The sequence below is a fragment of the Delphinus delphis genome, chromosome 10, assembly GCF_949987515.2.
Source record: "Delphinus delphis chromosome 10, mDelDel1.2, whole genome shotgun sequence".
Taxonomy (NCBI): domain Eukaryota; kingdom Metazoa; phylum Chordata; class Mammalia; order Artiodactyla; family Delphinidae; genus Delphinus; species Delphinus delphis.
This window is the reverse complement of record NC_082692.2, coordinates 70,428,086-70,450,909: the sequence shown is the minus strand read 5'-3', so window position 1 is coordinate 70,450,909 and position 22,824 is coordinate 70,428,086. Positions and strand designations below refer to the sequence as shown.

Sequence of the window (22,824 nt, the reverse complement as noted above, 5' to 3'; positions counted from 1 at the left end):
AGCATCAACAGCAACGGCCAATCAGGAGGCTTACTTAGTTCAAGTTCATTGCCTTTTGGCATTGGTGCCCGATGCCTTTGGGATAGGTCCATGACATTCCTTTATAAGGTACAATGACCATCTCTTGGGTAGCTTGGGAGTCCCACAGATTCACATGAGGCCCCGTGGTGGCATTTCATTTGGCACTTAAGGCTGGAAGCCACCCCTGGGCTTCTCTCAGGATTTGGAATCATCACTTTGTAGCTCAGAGTGGGAAATGCCTCATTAAACAGCCAACCCCACATGGTTCTTTACAAGAGGAAGGCTGTAAAATGCACGCGGGGAGGATCCAGGGGAAATTTGTTCAGATTGTTACCTTCCTTTCTTGCCTTTTAAAATTCAAGTTAAAACTCTAATCCATTGAGGAAATGTAGCATCTATAGTTAGGGTCATCATAAAACATCATGTAAACCAATGTACCACCTGGGACTCTCTGGGGGAAAATGAGAACAGGGGTCACCCTAGCTCTAGTGTCCCACCCAGGCCACCCTTTGTCTGAATTCATTCACCTCATCCATATGCCCAATTTATTTTTTAAAACTCTAAATTTGAATTTCCCCTTCACTGAATAGCCATGTTATTTAACTGATGGATTTGTGAATGGAGTGTCATAGGGCTGGCAGAATACTGTCGCCATTACGAGCAAAGCTTTGGAATCAGACCTGAGTCTGAATTTCGGATTAACTACTTTCTGTAAGTGAGACCTGGGCCACGATTATTAATTACTGGCTGCTGATGGGCCTCAGTGTTTTACCTGTACAGGGGCTCGCAGGGTGAGCGCCGGAGCAGCAGCTTCGACATCACTGAGGAATCTGTTAGACATGCCCGTTTTTTAGCACCCTACCCCCAGCTCAACTGAATCAAAAACTCCGGAGGTGTGGCCAGCGTGTTGGAATAACCCCTCTAGGTGAGTCTAATTCTGCCGAAGTTTGAGACCCCCCTGCTCTGCATAGTAAAGTGATGGTCTTTCCTTAATTGGGTTGAAGTTTACGACTTAACAAGGGGACAAGCTGTGCTGGTCAGCGCTCTGCCCTGACACCTCTGCCCCACGGCACATGAGATGGTAGAGACGCGTGTCAGTGGGTGAGCACATGAAAGGGAAGGGTGCTTTATCGATATCTTTGTGTCCTTACTGTGTTGACATCTGTATAAGTGGCTAGGAGATAGTCTCCCTGGTCCTGCGGGAGCTCTGATGGGGAAAGGCAGCCAGTGCAACGATGCTCAGTGAGCGTGGAAGGTGCTCGGTGAGGTGGAGCCCCTGAGGGACACGGGCAGGCACTGCGGCAAACCTTCACATCCACATTCAGGTCTCAAAATAACCCTGGCGTTGTCTGAATCAGGCCGAAGGCTTCTGGCCCCTCACACGCTGCTCATCTTGCCAACATCTGGGGGACGTATCTTGCTTTCTTTGTTCTCGGTCTCTCTGAACTTGGTCTGGTGGTGGTATTGGCAGGGTCTTCTCTTTAGGAGAAGGGTAGGGAGAGAATTCTCCAGTCGGCCCGACGCTTCAAGTGTGTCAAACCTTTCCTCCGGCCCTGCGCACATCGTTTCCGCATGACCACAGCCCTCTCTGTCAGCAGGGCGACCCCTCCAGCCATCCCGAGCAGAGGTCTTTCGACTCCTCTGCAAAGGCGTGTCTCCAGGAGGGCAGGGGAGCCTGGAAATGTCTGCTGAGAGTAACGGCGCTCTGTCTTGAAGGCGCTGGAACCGGGGCCTCCCGGGTGGCCACAGAACCTACAGTCTCCCAGGTAAACCGTGAGAGCGCAGAGGTATGAACGCATCAGGAGACGCTGACAAGGCGAACGTCAGCCTTCCAGAGCCTCTGCGAGTCCAGCCCAGGTTGTGATTAGAGGCAGCTTCCTGGCTGGCCTGCGGCAAACACCAGATCTCTGCTCCATGCAGATCAAAAACCAGTCGTGGGGAGTCAAGCCTTTCCACTGGGGTCACCTCCTGCCTCATCCAAACAACTTCACATTCCGGAAAAGAAAAGGCACACTCTCCGGAAACCTTCCCCTGACGCCATCAAGACCCAAAAAGCAGACTGAGAAAAGCAAGAGGGCTGTCTGGGCCCTGACATTCGAACAGATTTCCCTTTAGAAGCGCTGAACCCCCGAGTGAGGCAGCAGATACAAACACACAGGCACGTGGTACCTTCCGATGATAAAAGCCGGGTTCTTGCTTGTTTCTCCCTGTGTTGTTCTTAAGCTTTGGTCACACAGGCCTCTCTGATGGGTCTTCCAGATGTACTGGGATTCCATTTTAATTGTTTCTCATGTATTAATATCGCTAATTTTGTTGTGAGAGGAACGGACGATGATGGTGACCCTTAAAAGAGAACTCACAAAGCAGGGATTGGTTCATTTACGTCTCCACTCAAGCAGGGTCCATTTCACGTTGGAGATTCGGGGGAGAGAGGTATGTACATTCTGAAAAAACTGAATCCAAATAATGTGAGCCCCACCCATTTTACATGAGGGTGCTCAGTGCCAGCCCCCTGTTCCGTGGGGGGAGCCAGGCGGTGGTGACGGCAATGGTGGTGGAGAAATACTCTCCAAATGCAATTCATTAACAGAGTTACTGCTAGTCCAGAAGGAGTAAGGGTCCCTGAACTGCATTCGAGGACCTTCTGATTCCCTAGATCTCCTTCTCTCTCGCTAACCGGTGCTCCTGACATCCTAGATGGGGCATGATAGTGTTCATTTTTCTACTAGAAAGAAATAGGACAGAGTTTTAACTACAAGTGGGACAATGTGATCAAGAGCAGATTAAGGCATATTTGATTAATACAGCATCTTCCCCACAGTGACCTTGACCAATGAAGAACACACCAGGCCCTGCAGGCTAGGGGAAGAGCATCTAAGCGCTCAGGATTTCATCATCACAACTTAGACTTTACTGCTCATCTCTGGACTGGTATTAAACGCTCACCTCTGAGCTGAGTGTTCCAAGGGATTCCGACTTAAATACACTGTGGTCATTCTGCCTTGTTGGTCTCCCTTGGAGAGAGACATTCACAGTTAACTCACATAAAGTCTGGACTCTGAGGAAGCAGGAGCAGTGCACACACGAAGTGCAGGAGGATGGTAGGACTTCGACTACAGGATAGGAGGAAAAGGCCTGGGAGGCAGAGGTCACAGCTCAAGCACAGGTCTGGAGGTGGGAGGAGGTGCCTGGGCCGAAGGATGTTAGGAGGCCCGCAGGGGGGGCCAACGTGGCAGGTTGGGAAGTTGATATTTTATTGACTTTGCAATGGGGAGCCTTAGAAGGTTCCTGAGCCTGCAAATGATAAGATCAGATCTGTGTTTTGGGAAAGAAAACCAGTGTAAAGTGTGGAAGGTGAACTGACACAAAGAGAGGCAGGGAGCAGGTGGGCTGTTCAGAGTGCCTGTATTACTCTGGGCAAAATTACCTTGACAGCACTCGAGGCAGCAAGGGATTGCACAAGCTGATGCGGGGCCACGGCGGGGCAGGAGGCTTTGGTTGAGGTGACGAATAAGCTGCTGATGTCCGTGCCATGGTCTAGAACCTCTACTTGTCCATCTCAAGCCATGATTTGTGAGGAACGGTTCCTGAGGGCCTTTGGAGCCCTAGCAGGCCTTCCCCATAAACTCCCCTTGAAGGCCGTGGGCAGCTGAGACATCTCAGGGATGAAGCAATATTGTACAATAGGATTTTTCACCTGGGTCCAACCCGAGGTCTGGTACCTTCTGTGGGAGGGTGGCACTGAAAACTTTGGAGATCTAGCTTCTAATTACATCAAGGAGGAGATTCTGAGCTGTTCTGATTCGTACTCGGAGTCGTGGGCCCCGCCCAAAGGGGAGCAGGCTGCTGTGAGAGCTACGTTCTGACCAAGGTGGGTTTTGATGAGTAATTAGAGAAGCTCTTCATTCATTACATTACTGAATACTTCTGCCTTGCTTGCCGTTTGATAAACATAAATTCCTTTCATCCCCCCTCTAACATTTTATCACTAATTTACTGAGGACGAAACAGGCTTATCGGAGTTTCTGAAACTCCTTTTACTTTGTTTTACTTCCAAATTTTGCTAAAAATAAATCCATTGGTATTCTATTAGTATTTGCCATTCAGTTTGTCTCTCTTTGTAATGTGAGCTATTCTTTTCTTCTCTCTCTCTTTCTCTCTCTCTCTCTCTCTCTCTCTGACAGCTGTTAGGATCTTCTCCTTGTCTTAGGGTGAGTCCTTTATCGTTCACTGATTTGTATACCCTGTGGATCCTTTCAGCTAGAACCTCACGTCATTCAATTCTGTTCACATCACTTGTTTGCCTTCATCAGATACCTTGTTCTCATTGTCCTGCAGGTTTATGACTTTGGATCTTTCACTGCCATTTTGAAAGGGTTTGGTTGGGAAGGAGGGCATGGAAATAAATGAGCGTGTGCTTAGGTCCTTGTGTTTAAAAGAGCCATTTTAAGTATTTTGAGCTACTTTAAGTGTTTTTATAAAACTCCATCAGAAGTTGATGCTCAACATTGCTAATTATTAGAGAAATGCAAATCAACACTACAACGAGTTATCACCTCACGTTAGTCAGAATGGCCATCATCAAAATGTCTACAAACAATAAATGCTGGAGATGGTGTGGAGAAAAGGGAACCCTCCAACACTGTTGGTGGGAATGTAAATTGATACAGCCACTATGGAGAACAGTATGGAGGTTCCTTAAAAAACTAAAAATAGAGTTTCCATATGGTCCAGCAATCCCATTCCTGGGCATATATCCAGAGAAAACCATAATTCAGAAAGATACATGCATCCCAATGTTCATTGCAGCACTACTTACAATAGCCAAGACATGGAGCAACCTAAATTTCCCTCGACAGAGGAAAGGATAAACAAGATGTGGTATATATATATATATATATACACAACGGAATATTACTCAGGCATAAAAAGAATGAAATAATGCCATTTGCAGCAACATGGATGGACCTAGACATTATCATACTAAGCGAAGTCAGACCGAAAAAGATAAATATCATATGACGTTGCTTATATGTGGAACTTAAAAAAATGATACAAATGAACTTATTTACATAACAGAAACAGACTCATAGAAATTGAAAACAAACTTACAGTTACCAAAAAGGCAACATGGGGGGAGGGATAAATTAGGAGTTTGGGGTTAACATATACACACTACTATGTATAAAATAGATAATCAACGAGGACCTATTGTATAGCACAGGGAACTCTACTCAATATTCTGTAATAACTTACATGGGAAAAGAATCTGAAAAAGAATGGGAAAAAAAAAAAAGAAAACAAGTTGTTGGCTGTCCAACCTAATACCAAGTAGGCTATTGGAAATACTAGGCTAATTAGCATCATCCAGTGTCTAGAATAATGCCTGGAACCTAGTAAGTGCTCAATTAATACTTGGAGAATACATATTATAGAAATTTGATGCTGTTCTTTAATTGCTCTAATAATGTGTGTGTGTGAGAGACAGAGAGACAGAGAGAGACAGAGAGAGAGAGAGAGAGAGAGAGGGAGGGAGGGAGGGAGGGAGGGACTGGGGTAGTGAGTATGGCGAGAAAGCATGGACTTACAATTCAAGGACACCTAGGTTCCAATCTTGACCCTACCATAAGCCAAGTAAGTTCTATGACCTCCCTGAGGCTCACCTTTCTCCTCCATAAGGTTAGAATAATAACACCACACGCAGAATTACTGTGAAGGTTAGACATCATGATAATGACAATTTTAATACTAATTAACAGCTACTAGTTCTCACACCTTGGCATGCACTTCACATGCATTCTCTTAAATATTCCACACAACAGCCCTATGAAGTGGGTGATGTTCATGTCTCATCTTACAGATGAGGAAAGGAGACTTAGAGGGGTGAGGTTACTCACCCAAAGTGACCCAGTACACAGTGGGGAAAGCAGGCAAAATTCACGTCCAAGTGTACGGTATTTACAACAGAGCCATATAAATGATGGCTATTATCACTGTGTTCAGTAAAAGTGAGAAACAATGTCCTTATCGATTAACAATGTATGGTGTGTTTTTGGTTCACAGAATCTATCAAAACAAGATAGCAGTAGAGAAGGATTAACAAAAAGGATCCATTGGTGGTAAGAAGTGAAGGGGCTCCTTGAAGAGGCTATGCATACACGTAATGTCTTTTAGCATTAACATTCTGAGATTCAAAGTTCCTTCCACTCCCCAGCAGTTTTCACACTGTGTAGAAACCCAACTCAAACTGGTTTAGGACAAAAAGAAGGATTTACTGGCTCATACACCTGAAGTACAGGAATTTCTAGCTTCAAGCCTTCTGCCTAGAGCTGGATCCAAGTGCTCAAAAGATATCTTTAGGACTCAGACTTTCTCTCACCTCTGTTTTGCTCCCGTTGATTCCATTTTCAGACAAGATGGCTGCTGGCGGCTTCAGGCTTACCTCAGCTCCTGTGGAAACAAGGCCTCTTTTCAATAATTCTCACAAAAATTTTGGAGTTGAATCTCTCCCTGCCTCTGATGATCCCACGCCTAGAGCCTTGGTTGGAAGTCTGTCTACATGAAATCACGTAAAATTGAAAGAGAAAGCAAGATGGTTTCCCCAAGAACAATCAAACTGCTGAATCAAGGAGATGGGGAAAGTAGTCGAAACAGAAAGATGCTCCCATGTGGGGCTCTGGGGCATCCCTTGGAGGGCTCTGAGAGGTTGAAGCAGGATGGAGAGGACTCAGTGGGACCCAGAGCCCCAAGTTAAGGACCACTGGCTCATACAACTTCCCGTGGGGAGTGGGGGGCACTATTCATGTTGTAGAGGCTGTGTGAACGGCCCACTTGCCCAAGCCCCATTTCAACTAGAGCAAATCCAGCCTGATCAAACCCGTTGCCTAGACTTGTTATTGGTCAGTCTCTGGGCTGTGCTCTCTGTAACTGATGCAGGAAGCCCAGTTGCTCTTCTCCATCTCCTCGGGGTAGTCAAGAAAGGCATAGTGAATGTTTGATGAGTGAATAAGTAAGTGTGTGAGTGAGTGAACACACTGGGTACGGGGTGGTCGCAGACGCTACGGAGACGAATCCCAGGTTCTCTGTTCCACATTTTCACCGCTCATGGTGCCTCTTGGCTCTGGCAACCACCATATGTGTGACCATCTGTTTAATGGCAGTTTGTATGGCTGGACCCAGCCCCCCACGAGGACAGAGATTGTATCAGCGTTTTCACTGTTACAACCATATAATGTTCAATCAACACTTGTTGATTTTGGCTCACTCTACAAAGTTGACGATGCTTTTTTAAATTCCACAAATGTGTATCAGTTGGAGAAATATTCTAACGTTACAGAAAAGGCTAAGCATCCTCTGACCAATCCCTAATCGCACATATTTCCCTTCTGGCCAAGTGACGACGGCAACCACAATGACATACATCCTTTTAGCTTTTTGTTTGTTTGTAAGTGAGGTTTACTTACACATAGATTTATGGAAATACATGGTATTGTTTTGAGACTTGTACCCAGTTCCACCCAGTTTCCTGCAGCAGTTACATCTTATATAACAATACTACAATATCAAAACCAGGAAATGACATTGGCACAAAGCAGGTATATAGTTCTATGCCATTTTATCACATGTAGATTTGTGTGTCCGCAACCACCAAGATATGGAATTATTTCTTCAATAAATTATTCTAATTATTCCATCAACTACTCCTTTATAGTCATACCTCCTCTCCCCCTCTACTGTTCCCTAACCCCTTCCAACCACTAATCTTTTCTCCATATCTATAATTCTGTCATTTTGAGACAGAATTATTAAATGGAATTATAAATTATATAAATGGAATCATATAGTATTTGACCCTCTGAGATTGTTTTTTCACTCAATATAGTGCCTTTGAAATTAAGTTTTTTTTTTTTTTTAACATAAATGACACCACGTTGCACATTTGCTTTTTAACTGGACGATGTGTCCCAGACGTTTCCCTTTCAGGATATTCCAATATAACTAATCCTTTCTAACTGTCATATGATAGCCCATAGAGCAGTTTCATCATACTTTCATAATTCCCCTATTGATTGTTGCCTATGAGTTCTTTCCCCTCCCTTTGAGAGGCTGCTTACAGGGCGACAGCTTTCCCAGGCTCCTTCGCAGAGAGGCCCGCATCCATGAGCTGTACTTAGTCAGAGCCAGGAAAGCAGATACTGGGGAGAGGGTGCCCCAAAAAGAGTCCACAGGGGAGCCTCAAATCTTTAAGCAAAGCACATGAACAAGTTCTTATGGTTCTTGAGTCTCCTGCTTAACTCCCTTGCTAGGAGGTAACTTGTCTTCCTATCACCTAGAAACATGAATGAAGCTGGTGTGGGGGGAGGAGAAAAATGAATGTTTTTCCAGTTTCCCACTGCTGTTAGTGGGTAAATCCCATGGCAGTGATTTCTACCCCCAGTGCTCCAGAAAGATTCCCTAAACACACACACACACACAAAGAGTCATAGGAACAGGTGACAGAATGCCAATGCCTTCCTTTGGCTCCTCTGCAAGTAATAAGACCATCTCTCATGATGAGTGGGTGGAAAGGCATCCCACAGGCACATAATGAAGTGTTGATTCTGAGGGGCCTCGGGTGTAAGAGGGTGTCAGTGAGACTCTGGGAATCCTCCTGTGAGCCCCACTGAGCCAACACGAGTTACAAGCTCTCAGCTCTGTCCTGATGGAACCCGATCACGGTTTCCAGGCCAGAAAACCTTGGCAAGCCCCAAGCCCCAAACTCTGGTACCCGGGCAAACCTGATCTGTGAAGACTCAAATTCCTTCTCTGCCTCCCCGCGCCTTCTCTTGCCATGCTTTGAACCTTTTGTACAAAATCGTGGGCCTGTTATTCCTGTCTGAGAGGCTCCGAACTTTACTTAAAGTTTTTTTATTCTTTGGGAGAAAAAAAATGGGGCTCACGTGAATAGACTGAACCAGGAATCTAAACTGAAAGCAGAGGCCATGTAAACAAAACCCTTTTATGTGGCGGCTCCAAATGAGTTTACTTTAACAAAAACAGGACAAGTAAATAAGTGAGGTTTACAAATACAAACTGCAAAGTTGCTGAAGTGAGATAAGTGGTCTAAGGCCCTTCTGTTTAAATTCTATGGCCTGGCATTTCTCCTTTTGAGTTTCTATCAGGGAATCTGGGGTGGAGAGAATGTTCTGTACAAGAGAAAGGAATTTCCCATAGAGGGGCCAACCAGTGATCTGATGAGGGGACCTCCTGCAGGGGCCTGCCAGGGTTGGGCTCTCCTCTGTCCCAGCGCATGGCGAGACAGCTGGCTGGTGACAGCACCTGAATGCCCCCACCCCACGGAAGGGACTCTCCAAAACATCGTGTTCTGCCAACGTGACCACGGAGAGCAATGTCGTGGTGGAGGTGGGTAGGGACGACAAGAAAAATTCCATCAGATGTCATTGTTACTGGAGGGAAATTTCCTTCTTTTATCCACCAAGAAGCATAGGGTGTGCCCAGCAGGTGGAATTCATTATGAACACTAGCGTCCTTGCCAGCAGGATTGGTGACCTGGCATTCAACCACTCTCCCAGGGAAAAAAATCTAAACATGGCATGAGGTTTCATCTGGGCTGTTCTGAGACAGTCAGTTGGATCCAGAGTTGGGGGTAGGGGTCAAACCAGTACAAGGACTGTGGGAAGAAGGCAAAGAACAGAGGTGGGGGGCTGGGAAGATGACCCGCGTGCCGTGGTGCGCTAGTAAACGTTTAACAACCGGCTCTTGGGGTTGGGGGTGGAGAGCCCTGATTTGTGACGTTTCTGGATTTCCATGGCGTAAATACATCCAGCAAGAGCAATTTCAAGTTATCAGTGGGAAGTCGCTTGGCTCACAAAATTCTTGAAAATGTAACAATCAATTCTCCCTAGCTGGTATGAGCTGGCTCCGGCGGAGCAGCCCGTGCACGGTGCAGGAAGTGGACATCAAAAGACTGGGGTGGGGGCACAGGGGGAGACTAATGTCTGAACCATCTTCCCAATGATTTAGGGCGCCCTATGTTTCTTTTTTTTTTTGTATAATACTTAGAATGTTTGTTCAATGTCTGCCTGCCCTTTTAGAATCAATGGCTTGACTGCCTCTCTCTGGGTTATTGATGTATTCTACGCCTAGCACATAAGAGGGGCTCAAAACATTTTTTGATGGGTCCAAAGGTCTGATGAATGCTATAATTAATAGTAAGAGTACCTACCATGCGCAAGGCACTGGACTAAGTCCTTGACAGGAAGTGTCTATCAATCTTCGCAGGGGGCTTCTCAAATTATGATAGGTACATCACATGGAGAGTTGATTACATATAAGGTTACCTAGGCTGCACCCCAGATCTTCGTTTAAACAGGCTTCCCCGCTGGATTCTATAGAAACTCAAATTTCAGAACCACTTCCTGGTGCGGCAGATCTTATTATTCCCATTTTATAGATGAGGCAACAGAGGCTGGTAAGGTTCAGTAACTTCCCCGAGGTTGTGCATTAGATAACTGGTCTAAGGCACAGAGTTAGGTCTGCCGGATTCAGAACGAACCAGCAGGCCAGGTGGGCTCCTCCCGTACAGCAAAACTGAACACCTTGATAAATGAATGAATGAGTGAAGGACAGATCTCGCCCCTGGATGCTCACTGTGGAATTCAAAAGGCAACAGTCAATGCAGAGGAAGCCAACAGGGGTCAATTATACTAATTCTGGGGAGAGGTGATGAAGCTTAGAGTAAAGATGGTGACTATAGAAAGTAAGACATTGTGGTAATGAGTCAATGCTTACCTACGCATCAAGTTCTGTGTGAGGTCTGCATCACTGCTCCATTTAACCTGTATAACAACTCAACAGGAGAAATGCTGTCACCCATGCTTTACAGTGTGTGATTCAGAAAGAATAACTCATTGAGTTCACCATTAGGAAGCAGAACAGGTGAAGCTGGAACTCTAGTTTCCTGAGTCTGTGCTCCTTGGCTTCTGATAAATCGGGATTCAAACGTATGCACTGTGACTAAAGGGGAAGGTCATAGCCACCCTGAGGGAGGTTGGCAGCACATCGTAGGGAGTGGGCTTCCTGCCAGTTCTAGTGAGGGGACCTTCAGCGACCACTGGGAGAAACACAGTGGAGGATACCGGGTGCCATGAGGACTGGAAAACGTGAGCCTGTGTCTGTCCGGTTCCTGGAAAATGTCACTGAAGCTGGGGCATCCCCAGCACTTGTGTGGACAGATGCCAACTACTAGTGGCATGATTTTCCTCTGGCTCTTCAGGAACCTAGGTCCTGCACTTTGTCTTATTTCATGGCCATGTACAGGTCAAAGGAAGCTTGGAGCATCTCCTCCTGGAACTGAGGCAGTTTCCTTGGAGATAAAAGTCATCAGTCGTGGTTAAAACTTCAAAATAAAAAGATAGTGACTTCTGAAGTATGTTCTGTGTCATTTTTTCCTCCTCCTTCTTCTTCATCTTCCCCACTCATAGTTTCGCACAGAGCTAATGACAAAGGGATGCAAATAAAAGTCTCGTTGGCTAGAAGAGGCACATATTTGCGTGGCGGGGAGGACTGAGTTGGAGAGTTTGCCTTCTGCCGGGAAGACAGCCCTTCTGGGAATCATTCTTCTCTAGTCCAAGGGTTTGGAACCAACACGACACAGTATAATTAATAAGCACATTGGTGTCTGCATATAGGCTTTCCTTAAAGAATGTCTAGGATTCTTTGGGTGGGAAGAAGACAGGACAGCAGGCTGAGGGTGAAGAGGAAGGGGCATCAACCTAATGATTTTGCCAAGGCCGTGCTTTTTATTAACCTGCTCTGGTCATGTTCTTTCCTAAAGCATAGGAGTGGGGGTAAAATGGGCAGTTTTCCTATATCACCACTGGGATTATAAACCGGTGTAGTCTCTCTGGAGGGCACACTGGTAAAATGTCACAATCTTTGATGAGTGCCTACTGTTGACTACCATAAACCACTAGGGTTTTGGAGTCATTTGTTACTGCAGCGTAATTTACCCCATCCTGACTGAAACAGTAGATAATGATTGACATTTAGGCAAAAGGTATTTGCATCCTACAGCAGGACCCTATGTGGCTCTAAAATTAGGAGACAGTTGCACATTTACTGATGTGTAAGGTTCTCCAAAATATATTTTCAAGTAGAAAATCCATGCATGACATGGTCCCCCTTTGGTAAATCTAGACAAGTGGACTGTAGGTGCCTCCTGCATCTAAACATGGACCACACGACTCCCCTCCCCTCCCTTGGCATCTTGTCTCAGTGCTGTTCCCAGGGCCCCGATTCTCACGTGGATTGCTTCATGATTTTAGTTTCTCAGCGGCTCTCATCTGCACAACACCATAAACACTCAGGGAGCCAAAGCCTCTAAACGTCCGACCTTCACTCTCTACCTCACGACATACATCACGTGTGGAGCTCCCAGCGCCAGCAGCAACTCATCAGGCACTGAGAGGTGTGGAAAGTGCTTTATGTGTTTGGGAAGGCAGCTCCCCAACTCCCCGTGTGGCTTCTTTTACTCTGCCACTCACCACGGCACGTGGTTGCCCAGGGTTTCTGAAAAGACGTATTGCACGTTTTATCCCTTCACACAACTCTTTCTATCTCACGTTGTCCCTGAATACCACTACTGCCACTTAGAAAGTGAAACCTTAACTCAATCTTTGGCATCCTCACCCCTTCCCAATGGTACTGACTGCTGATGTCACTGGCGTCTGGTTTTACAGTGACTTTCCCAGCTCTCTTGGCATCTTGTAGGCAAAAAGTGTGATGGCTCATATCAGCATTTGCTTGTGCAGCTAAGCATCTATGTATGAATAAACGTGGGTCTTCTTGGCCTTAGAAAGACGTAAAATAATACTAATTTAATGCTAAAACTGCTACTACTAAGAATAGTAATCGTTGAGCTATTTCTGTTGAGTGTTGACGGTGCTGGGCCCCATGCTAAGCACTTCGTGTCATAATCAAATTCAGCCCTCGCTGTATGTGTCTCTTTGAAGGAACATGACGACAACCTGCACTGGGCAGGTGAGGATGCTGAATGTTAGGAGGTGAAGTAAATGAGCCAAGGTCACTTAGTCTGGAAGGGGTGATGCTGAGATTGCGATCCAGATATCTCAGACTCCAGGTCCACTCTTGGTCCATGGCTGGTTAATGGTGAGGCACATGCTTTGGGGCAGCCCTCACTCCCCATCATGAGCTCCCACTGGATCTGGGTCAGTAGAGGGAATGGGAGAGAAGGAGTTAAGAAATCAGTCAACAAGGCATCCAACTTCAGCATGGCTCCCCCTTGGAACCTCCCAAAGTGAGATGGAACAGAGCCTGCCTGGCTGCCCGTGAGCTGCCTCTCCAATCAATCAACTGATCAAACACATCTTCTGCCTATGCCTACCAGGTATTCTGCATTATTACGCAAGGTGGTTTCCAAATGGATCACATAGGACCCATTCTTCCCCTCCAGCATAAGCTGTTTCCTTCTCCCACAGTGCTATCAAAAATGAAATGGGGAAAAAACGCCAGTAACCTAACAGCCCTGCACACAATTGGTCTTGTTTCTCTTCGGCCTGAAGTTTCTACCTCTCAGGAGCCAATGTGGAAAGAGCAGAGATCATGGTTTTAGATAATCCCACCTTCTTTCTAGCTTTGGAAACTTCACTACAAGGCCACTTCTGCAGCCCAATTGGAGCAGTCTAGTCTCCATCCTACCAGTGAAGTTGGAAAAGTAGTTTCCTTCTCTTAGAACCAGGCTCAGACACCTGGGCCGTCAGGGCCCTTTATAACCGGGCCTGTGTACAGCTCTCACCGTTGGCACCATCTTGTAACTATTCTCTCTGTTGGACTTCTTTCAGTTCCATCAACATACTGTAATCTCCCCAACCTCTGAGGCTCTGACTGTATCATTTCCCCACCTGGAGCAGTTTCTTCCCATGTCAAAACTGTACCCCGCACCTCACCCCTTTATTGGGTAACAGGAAGTCATCCTTTAGGACTGAGATACAGCGCACTTCCTACAGGAACTCTGGACTGGCTACAACCTTCTCAAATACCCTTGCCTAGAGCAAATGCACTCCCAACTCATCTTCCCAATTCCTCTGTACATTTTACTAAAATTATAGGGCTTACCACACTGTTTGACTATTTGACCCTCTTCTGATGCTCCCTGACCTTTTTATTCTTACAAGTGTATCTGTAAAAATTTGTTTGCGAAAAGAGCCTCTACTTGAGAGGAAGTCTTTCCTATAACACCACTGAGGAGTTAACTACCTGGCCTTTCCTATAAGGCCCCTCGATTGAGGGCAAACTGCAGTGGTTTCTATCATATGTGCGAACTGAACAGAGAAATATGTTAAAATAAAGGGCATAACTTGGGTTCCTGGGATGTGGCTTGCTTTTTTTGTTTGTTTCCCACCCCCTGAATTATATGTGTACTTCAAAAAAGCTTTCTCACTTGTCTGAAAAAACAAAACAAAACAAAACCGAGAGTGACAGAGAGGACAGATTCCATGTCTCTCTTATTCACTGTGTCTACATAGCATCTTCAGTGACCAACAGTGACAGCACGTGTAGAAGGGACGAGTTCAGCTGTACGGGGAGCTCAGCCATCCTCAGCGTCATAGGCAGATGTTTCAGTTCTGTGATCTTACCTATGATCATTCTTCTGCAGGGGATATTTCTGCCCCTACCAGCCACAGCAAAAATCCCTAAGCTGGTTATCACTAGGCTTGTATTCTCCAGTGCTGAGTTTTCCTCCCCATTCCTGCTGATGGAAACTCGTCCTTTTCTCCCGAGTCTTCCCTCCACTCCTATACCAACTCTGCCCAGCGCCCATACCTCCAACAGCCTCCCTCGGGGCCGCATTTCCTGCTGTCATTTGAAAGCATCGTTTTTGGCAAAAGCAAGGCTCCTTCTGGCCGTCCTCAGATTCCCATCACTCCGAAGCTCGCCTTGCATATGTTACAGACACACAGAGTCATCAAACACATCCCTGTCCCCTGCCCCAATCTCTCACGAGTCCAGGCCACTGATGAACCGATGGACCACCCAGAACCCTTCCGCACAGTCTTGCCGCCGTCCCTATTCCATCGGGAAGGATGACACAAAGAAGGCATTGTGCCAATCTTTGTCTGAGTAGGTCCCTCCCACCCTAATGCTGCTGTCGTCGTAAGGACCGGCTAAGAGATGTTTATATTAATTCAAATGCTTGTTGAGGGTGGGGTGTAAAACCAAACAACATACACTATGGAAGAGTTGCAGGTGTGCTGTGGGAAGAGGATTCATTGTGCTGTGTACAGCCTTGCTCCCGTGGCGACCACGTGTGCTGCCCTCCTTGGACATGGCTGGATTTGGTTTGATTTGTTGTGTTGGGTTTTTCAGAGTGTGAGCCTCTTCTGGAAAGGTCAGCGTGGTCAGCGTCCATCCCTCTGTCTGTCTTTGGCCTCTGTTTCTCTCTCTGCCTCTCTCCCCCTCTCTCTCTGTCTGTCTCCCCTTCCTGACCACCAACCTCCCCCGCTCTGTCTCTCTCTGTCTCTCTCTCTCTCTCGCACACACACACTTATTTTTAAGGACAGTTTCAGCCTCTTAGGGGAGACATAAAGCACCCTATACAACGAGGATGTTGCATCTACAAAGAGCCTGCTGGGCCCTCTGTGCTGTACTAGAGAATTAATTGAGTCCAAGTGGACAAATATTTGAGTTAAATCATGGGCTGGGGTGTTTTGGCAGAGTCATCTGAGGAGTGCACAAGATTCTCCTCGGTTGGCACATGACAGCTGGAGTGTGGCAGCGGGAGCTGGGGACACTTCTGGGCAAATCTGCTCACTCCTGACACAGGCTGTTCCACTCAACGTGCACACTAAGGCTTGCTCCCTGCCCAGTGACCCTGCACCTGCCCATCCCAACAATGGGCACCCAATCTCATTGATGAGTCTGTGCTCCGCGTGCCCGCTTGTCCTGGGTGTAGCTGTCTGCGGCGTGCGCTCTGCACCTGGAGGGCTTGGTGCGTGTGTGAGTGTGCCTGGGTGTGCTCGTGTCCACACGCTAGTGTGTAACTGAAGTGCTCTGGACTGAATAGCTCTGCACCATGGCAGGTCTCACCCTAGCCAAGTGTAAAAATCTGTCCTTGGCCGAACTCTCTCTCCTTTAACTGGGATGTGCCCTTCAAACTTGGTGAGAGTAGGAAAGAGCCCCAGTGTCCCCAGGGCAGGGGTGTGGATCTGCAGGTCTTGTTTCCTCCACCTCCAGAAAGGGATCTGCCCTGCCACCTTCAGCCTCCAGCCTCTTGCGGGGCTATAGCGGCCTTCGAAGAGTCGGTCCCCTTGTCCCAAAGTGTCCATGTGCCGAAGCCTAACAGCCTTAGCCTCTGGGGGCTGGGTGATAGGGGACCTCCCCCGACAATGGCCCACTATTCCCTCCAAAGCCCCCAGGAAGGCAAGCACAAGCAGAGCAAAGGCAGCCCCTCCGTAGGAAGATGAAAGCCCCTCACTCGTCACCCCGACGGCACCTCCTGCATTCACACTAAAGTCACACCAGGAGGCTCTGTTCTTTGATGAAGCCAGTGGCACAGAAGACATTGTACAGGGCTCACAGAGGCACACTGAGGACCGAGACCCCTCTAACATGAGAGCCTGGGAATAGGAAAACATTGGAAACTGGGAAGGCCCTTTCGGTAGCTTGCCTTCTCAGAATAAGTCCTCAGGACCACGGTAAACATTTGGGTGCCTCTTTCTGAGAAAGAAAGCTGTGTTGCTTCATCCACACAGTGACGGATTTAGCCCTCAGCCTTGCAGGGGATACAAAAGGAGCCCAGCTAACCTTCACAGTCGGCCTCCTTGGGGCCCCTGCCCCATCTCCATCTCTCTGTCTCCTGTTCCCGGAGGCTAAACTCTACTGAGTTCAGGACCTTAGTTCTGAGAAGTCTGTGTCTTCTGCTTTCATCTGGACACACCTCTTTTCCTCCCTCCCTCCTGAGTCCAGTGTGCAAAGCCAGGTCTCTGGGGAAGGTGGGAGGGAACAGTCTTTGTATACCTTAGTCCCATCCAGATAAACACCATTAGCATCGTTTTGTAAATGGGGTCCTTTCAGCATCTCCAAAGGCAGGTATCATGCTTCATCTCTGCTGGAAGTGCTGATTTTTTTTTTTTAAATGATACTGCTGAGGTACGTTCCCCCATGCCCACTTTCTGGAGAGGTTTTTTTTTGTTGCTGTTGCTTTAATCATAATGGATGTTGAATTTTATCAAAGGCTTTTTTCAAAATATACAAACAGCTCATACAGCTCAATATCAAAAAAAACCAAACAACCCAATCAAAAAATGGGAAGAAGATCTAAAAAGACATTTCTCCAAAGAAGACATGCAGATGGCCAACAGGCACAGGAAAAGTTGCTCAACATAGCTAATTATTAGAGAAATGTTAATCAAAACTACCATGAGGCATCACCTCACACCAGTCAGAATGGCCAACATCAAAAACTCTACAAATACTAAACGCTGGAGAGGGTGTGGAGAAAAGGGAACCCTCCTACACTGTTGGTGGGAATGTAAATTGGTGCAGCCACTATGGAAAACAGTATGGAGGTTCCTCAAAAAACTAAAAATAGAACTACCACATGAGGGCTTCCCTGGTGGCAGAGTGGTTAAGAATCCGTCTGCCAATGCAGGGGACACGGGTTCAAGCCCTGGAAGATGCCATATGCTGCGGAGCAACTAAGACCGTGTGCCACAACTACTGAGCCTACGAGCCACAACTACTGAAGCCCACGCACCTAGAGCCTGTGCTCTGCAACGAGAGAAGCCACCACAATGAGAAGCCCGCGCACCACAATGAAGAGTAGCCCCTGCTCACTGCAACTAGAGAAAGCCCGTGCACAGCAATGAAGACCCATCGCAGCCAAAAAATAAAATAAATAAATAAACTTATAAAAAATAAAAAAGAACTACCACATGATCCTGCAATCTCACTCTTGGTCATATATCTGGAGAAAAACATAATTCGAAGAGATACACGCACCCCAATGTTCATAGCAGCACGACTTACAATAGCCAAGACATGAAAGCAACCTAAAGGTCCACCGACAGATGAATGCATAAATTGGTGCATATATACAATGGAATACTACTCAGCCATAAAAAAGAATGCAACAATGCCATTTGCAGCAACATGGATAGACCTAGAGATTATCATACTAAGTGAAATAAGCCAGACAGAGAAAGACAAATATCATGGGATATCACTTATATTTGGAATCTAAAAAAAGGATACAAATGAACTTATTTACAAAACAGAAAAAGATTCACAGACATAGAAAACAAACTTATCGGGACTCCCCTGGTGGTCCAGTGGCTGGGACTCCACGCTCCCAATTCAAGGGGTCCAGGTTCGATCCCTGGTCAGGGAACTAGATCCCACATGCCGCAACTAAGAGTTCACGTGCCGTAACTAAAGACCCCACATGCCACAACTAAAGGTCCCGCATGCTGCGACTGAAAGATCCTGCACGCAGCAACGAAGATCCTGTGTGCCGCTACTAAGACCCAGAGTAGGTAGGCAGGTAGATATAGATAGATAGATAGATAGATAGATAGATAGATAAAATCTATGGTTACCAAAGCAGAGGAGGGGGAGGGATAAATTATGAGTTTGGGATTAACATATACACACTACTATATATAAAATAGATAACCAAAAAGGACCTACTGTATAGCACAGGGTACTATACTCAATATCTTGTATAACCTATAATAGAGAATATAGAAAATGAATATATATGTTTATATATATGTATAACTGAGTCACTTTGCTGTACACCTGAAACGAACACATTATAAATCAACCATATTTCAATACAAAATTTCAAAAATAAATAAAATCCTCCACCAAAAGGAAGGAAAAATAATGATACTGCTGGACTCAGTCTCTTGGATTCCTAGCAGTCACTAAACTTCCTCTATTCCAACCAATCCAAAATAACCCAGTGTGGTTTACAAACCAGCCAAGGAGCGCTTGAAATGCAGATCTCCAGGCTCCACACAAAGATTTTGATTCTGCATGTCTGGCAGGGTCTGGGAATCTCAAATCCCTTAGGTCCTGCAGGGATTCCTGTGCAAGCGGTCACCAGATCCCGCGGGGTGGGTCATAAAAACCATGACATCATGAAAATCATAATGTCGCTCTTCAAGGACTGCCGTGAGCAGTAAATGATGTAATGTGTATTAAACCCTTAGCACGGTAACTAGCACCTAGTCAATGCTAAAGGCATGGCAGAGGCTGCATCAGTAACATTACTATATCGACGAGCAGATCTTTTCATTACTTCCTCTCAGCCCTAGATCACCATAATTTGAAAACCCACTCCCTCTTGTTCATAGCATTCCTTTATTTTCTTCTGCTTCTGTAGGTTCCCTTACTGTTACCTCCTTCTTAAAATAGCCTTGCTACCTGTTATTTTTGATTGGGTTGCCTGTACATCTCTCTGCTCCATCTCTAAAAGGTTGATCACAGCTGTACCTTCATTGAGCCCTTTCTAGAACAGCGGTTGGCTCTCCGATGACATTTTCATTAGGGGCACAGGCTTGTGTAATAGACACAGAACTATGAGCCAGATAACCCCTCAGCCTCCCTCACCTGAGGCCAGGACTATGCCCCTGACTCAAGCCAAAGATTGATCTTCACATTGCCCGGGCATCTACTGCTATGCTCCAATCCCCATTGCCGGCAGTGTGTGACTGTGTCCACAGCTACGTAAATTAGGACGCAAACGGGAAGAGCTTAAGAGACTTGATGACATCTCCAAATTCCAAAGCACCCCCTGCCTCAATCTGTTGGCTTCTAGGGGGAGTTGTTGGTTTCTCCATCTAAGGAAGGTGCCTGACAGCTGCTGTGGGTGGTCCCACTGTCCAGGCCAACAGCTGGTTGGGAAGCGCGCTCTCTCACCCTCCTCAGCTTCCACACATGGGTGCCCAGTTGATGGGGACATTCATGCCCACACACTCTCCCTCATTTAGTTTCTCTGTCCTTTGTTAGTGGCACCCGCACTCTTTCTTTCCCTGAAATGCCAACATCGGTCCCAGGGTTCAGCCTTTCCGGTAGAATGTTGTTTGCCCATTCAGACAGATCCACTTTAGGGAAAGGGGTTTTTCTCAGAGCTCAGACTAACTCTCTAGGACTCTGTATTGAATTCGGAGACCAAAGAGTCCAAAAAGCGGGGCTGATTCTCCTTGCTTTGCTCTCGTGGTTACAAGTAAACCTCCACGTTCCAGCCTCCTACCTCTGCCTTTCACTTTCCGTTTCATTATTGTCTTCATAGCCTGTTACCATCTGAAATGATCATGCTCGTTTATTTGTATACTTGTTTAGTGCCTCTCTCGCCTCACGAAGCTCTGAGCTCCAAGAGAAGTTTTACCTTGTCTTTTATTGCGTTTTACTGCACAGAACTGGACAGGACACATGACAGGCACTTATTTGTTCTTTAACTTATTAGTTTTGAATAAATGGATGAAGCAAGAGAGCAGGATTAGACATCTATCAGTTCCCTGGCAGATGCCATGTTTAATATCTTGACTAATATCCTAATATCCCTTTCCTACAGGGATTTTATGCAAACAACATCCCAGAATGAGCTGTGAGGATACCAGAGTCTTCCCAGGTAGATATACCAACTTCTCCCTAACAGAAAGAAGAGTGTGCTCGGGGCAGAGCGGGTGTGATTGGAGGAACACCAAGAAATATATCTGATCTCCAGGATAACTTCCCAAACTTTCTGGAAAGGGGAAATCCTTTCAATTCAGACTGAGAGAAAACCTTATCAGGAAGAAACTCTACAGACTCCAATTTCCACTGGGGTACAGGAGACGGAGAGCAGGTTTGACAGTGGGATGTCCTGGAGAGCGAGATTTTCAGAGCTCATGAATGGAAGAGGAATACAAGACAGAGGCTGGAAAAGTGCCCCCAGTGTGGGGAGGTCTCCCCGGACTTCACATGCAGCCTGTGTGACAGCACCGTCCCTTGCACGAGCTTGCTGACTGAAGTCTGAATTTACATTCCAAGCAAGAGGCCCAGAATCAGACCCTGGCTTGGATCCAGAAGCCAGTTTGGGCACAGGCTGTGACTGTGGGAAATGGGGCAAAGGGGAATCTTGGACATTGGCCTGGAGAACCCGAGGGATGGTGCTGGGATACGTTCCAGGGGTGGGTGCAGCCTAGGAACTACCTCGACACAGAAGGGTCAACCGTGGAGGCGGGGGCTCCATTCTAAGAGATGGCGCCCAGTGGTGGGGGGAGCAAGGAGGAGGCTTCCCCAAGGCCTGGGACGCAGGGGTCAGTTTATGGGGCGCCCGTGGCTTCGCTTGTGGGTGCAGAGGGAGCCGTTAAAAGCACTGAGCTGATCTGGACAAATAAAGATTCCTTTCTGAGGCTCCTTGTGTGTTCTTTGCCCCCAGCAAGACCACTTCCCCCGGGGGGGCCTCCTCCTCGTGCCATGGCGACCAGTGCAGAGTTCTGAGCACAGAAAGCGCTTGCTGTTGAGCTGGGCACCCCACAGGCTCCATGCTCCTTCTCCCCAGATTCGTCCTCGGCCCCAGGGGCCATCCGTGACACATTCCCAGGTGCTGAGATAAGCGGCCTGAACACAGGGTTGTGAAAACTCCAAGGTGGTGTCAGCCGGCAAAGGGGGCTGCGTTTGCTGGTGCGCACAGCCCGAGATCCGCGTTTTACAAGACCGAGCTGCGCCGAGAGGGGCCTCCGTGTTTTTCCTATTTCGCCTCTCCCACACTCGCCGCGGCCTGGTGGGCGGCTTTCACTTTAAAGTTAGAAAACATTCCAGCCCTTGCCCGTTAGTGTGACTCCTGATACGCCTCATAAACTATTCATAAAACAAAATGATTCCAGCCCGAGTTGCTTCCCTGTCTTCCTCCTCGTTGAGGTTTATTTTCCACCCGCCCCCCGCCCTTGTGCCCCCTCCACCTTCCTGGTTAATTAACGAGGCCGTGCAGCCTGATGTGGGCAATGTGGACACAGCTCCACACGCCTTCACATCAACCCGCGGTCCTCCTCTGCACCTTGGTCCTCTGTCTCGTCTCCTCCCATGTGACTTCTGTCCTTCCGTGCAACCTCTGGCTCACCCCTCGCCTCCTGTTCTTCAAGGGCATCTGAGATGCTTTTTAGCAAGGCTGCCCTTTGCTCTGTCCCTTTGCCCCAGACACATAGGGCCTGGGAAGGCCTGAGAAGGCAGCTGGCTGTGGCCACAGGGTGCCCCAGGCTCCCCCTCTGCCCATGGATACAGAGAAAGGCCACTGGTGACGACTCCTGGGACTAGAAATAAAGATTGCGGTTGGTGCATTGTCCCTTTAACCGACTGTGGCTTGGTGAATGCGGGGCTTTGCAGCAGACCTGGGCTCAAAGCCTGGCTTGACTTCCTTGCTGGATGGCCTTCCTAAGCCTTAGCTTCCCATCCATCCATCCACTCATCCATCCATCGAATAAGTAATGACCACCTACGATGGGCCTTGTTTTAGGCACTGAGGACTTGGAGGAGATTAAGCTGATGAGTTTCTGTCCTCATGGAACTAACATCCTAATGAACTAAGAATAATAAGAAAACCTACCTCACAGATAGTAAGTGTAAAGTATCTGTTAGGCTGAGCCATATGAAATTGCCTTTTTTGTAGGTCAAAGCTATTTGGGTAGCAACCATTTTCTATGAATGAAGCCAAAAGTAAAGTTTCAGCACATAGTGGGTCCTCAGTGAAGGGGTAGGAAATGAACATCTCATGCATATGGGGGTTATGTACTCCTC

At 47.1% G+C, this 22,824-nt stretch overlaps 1 long non-coding RNA gene across 1 annotated transcript in view; it reads right to left on the bottom strand.

Moving 5' to 3' along the window:
* LOC132432394 (uncharacterized) overlaps positions 1 to 6,473 on the bottom strand; it is a 98,257-nt gene extending 91,784 nt beyond the window's left edge. The window contains exon 1 of the long non-coding RNA XR_009520891.1: positions 6,401 to 6,473. This is a non-coding gene — a long non-coding RNA (uncharacterized lncRNA). The remainder of the gene's footprint in view (positions 1 to 6,400) is intronic.
* Between the last annotated feature and the right edge of the window lie 16,351 nt (positions 6,474 to 22,824).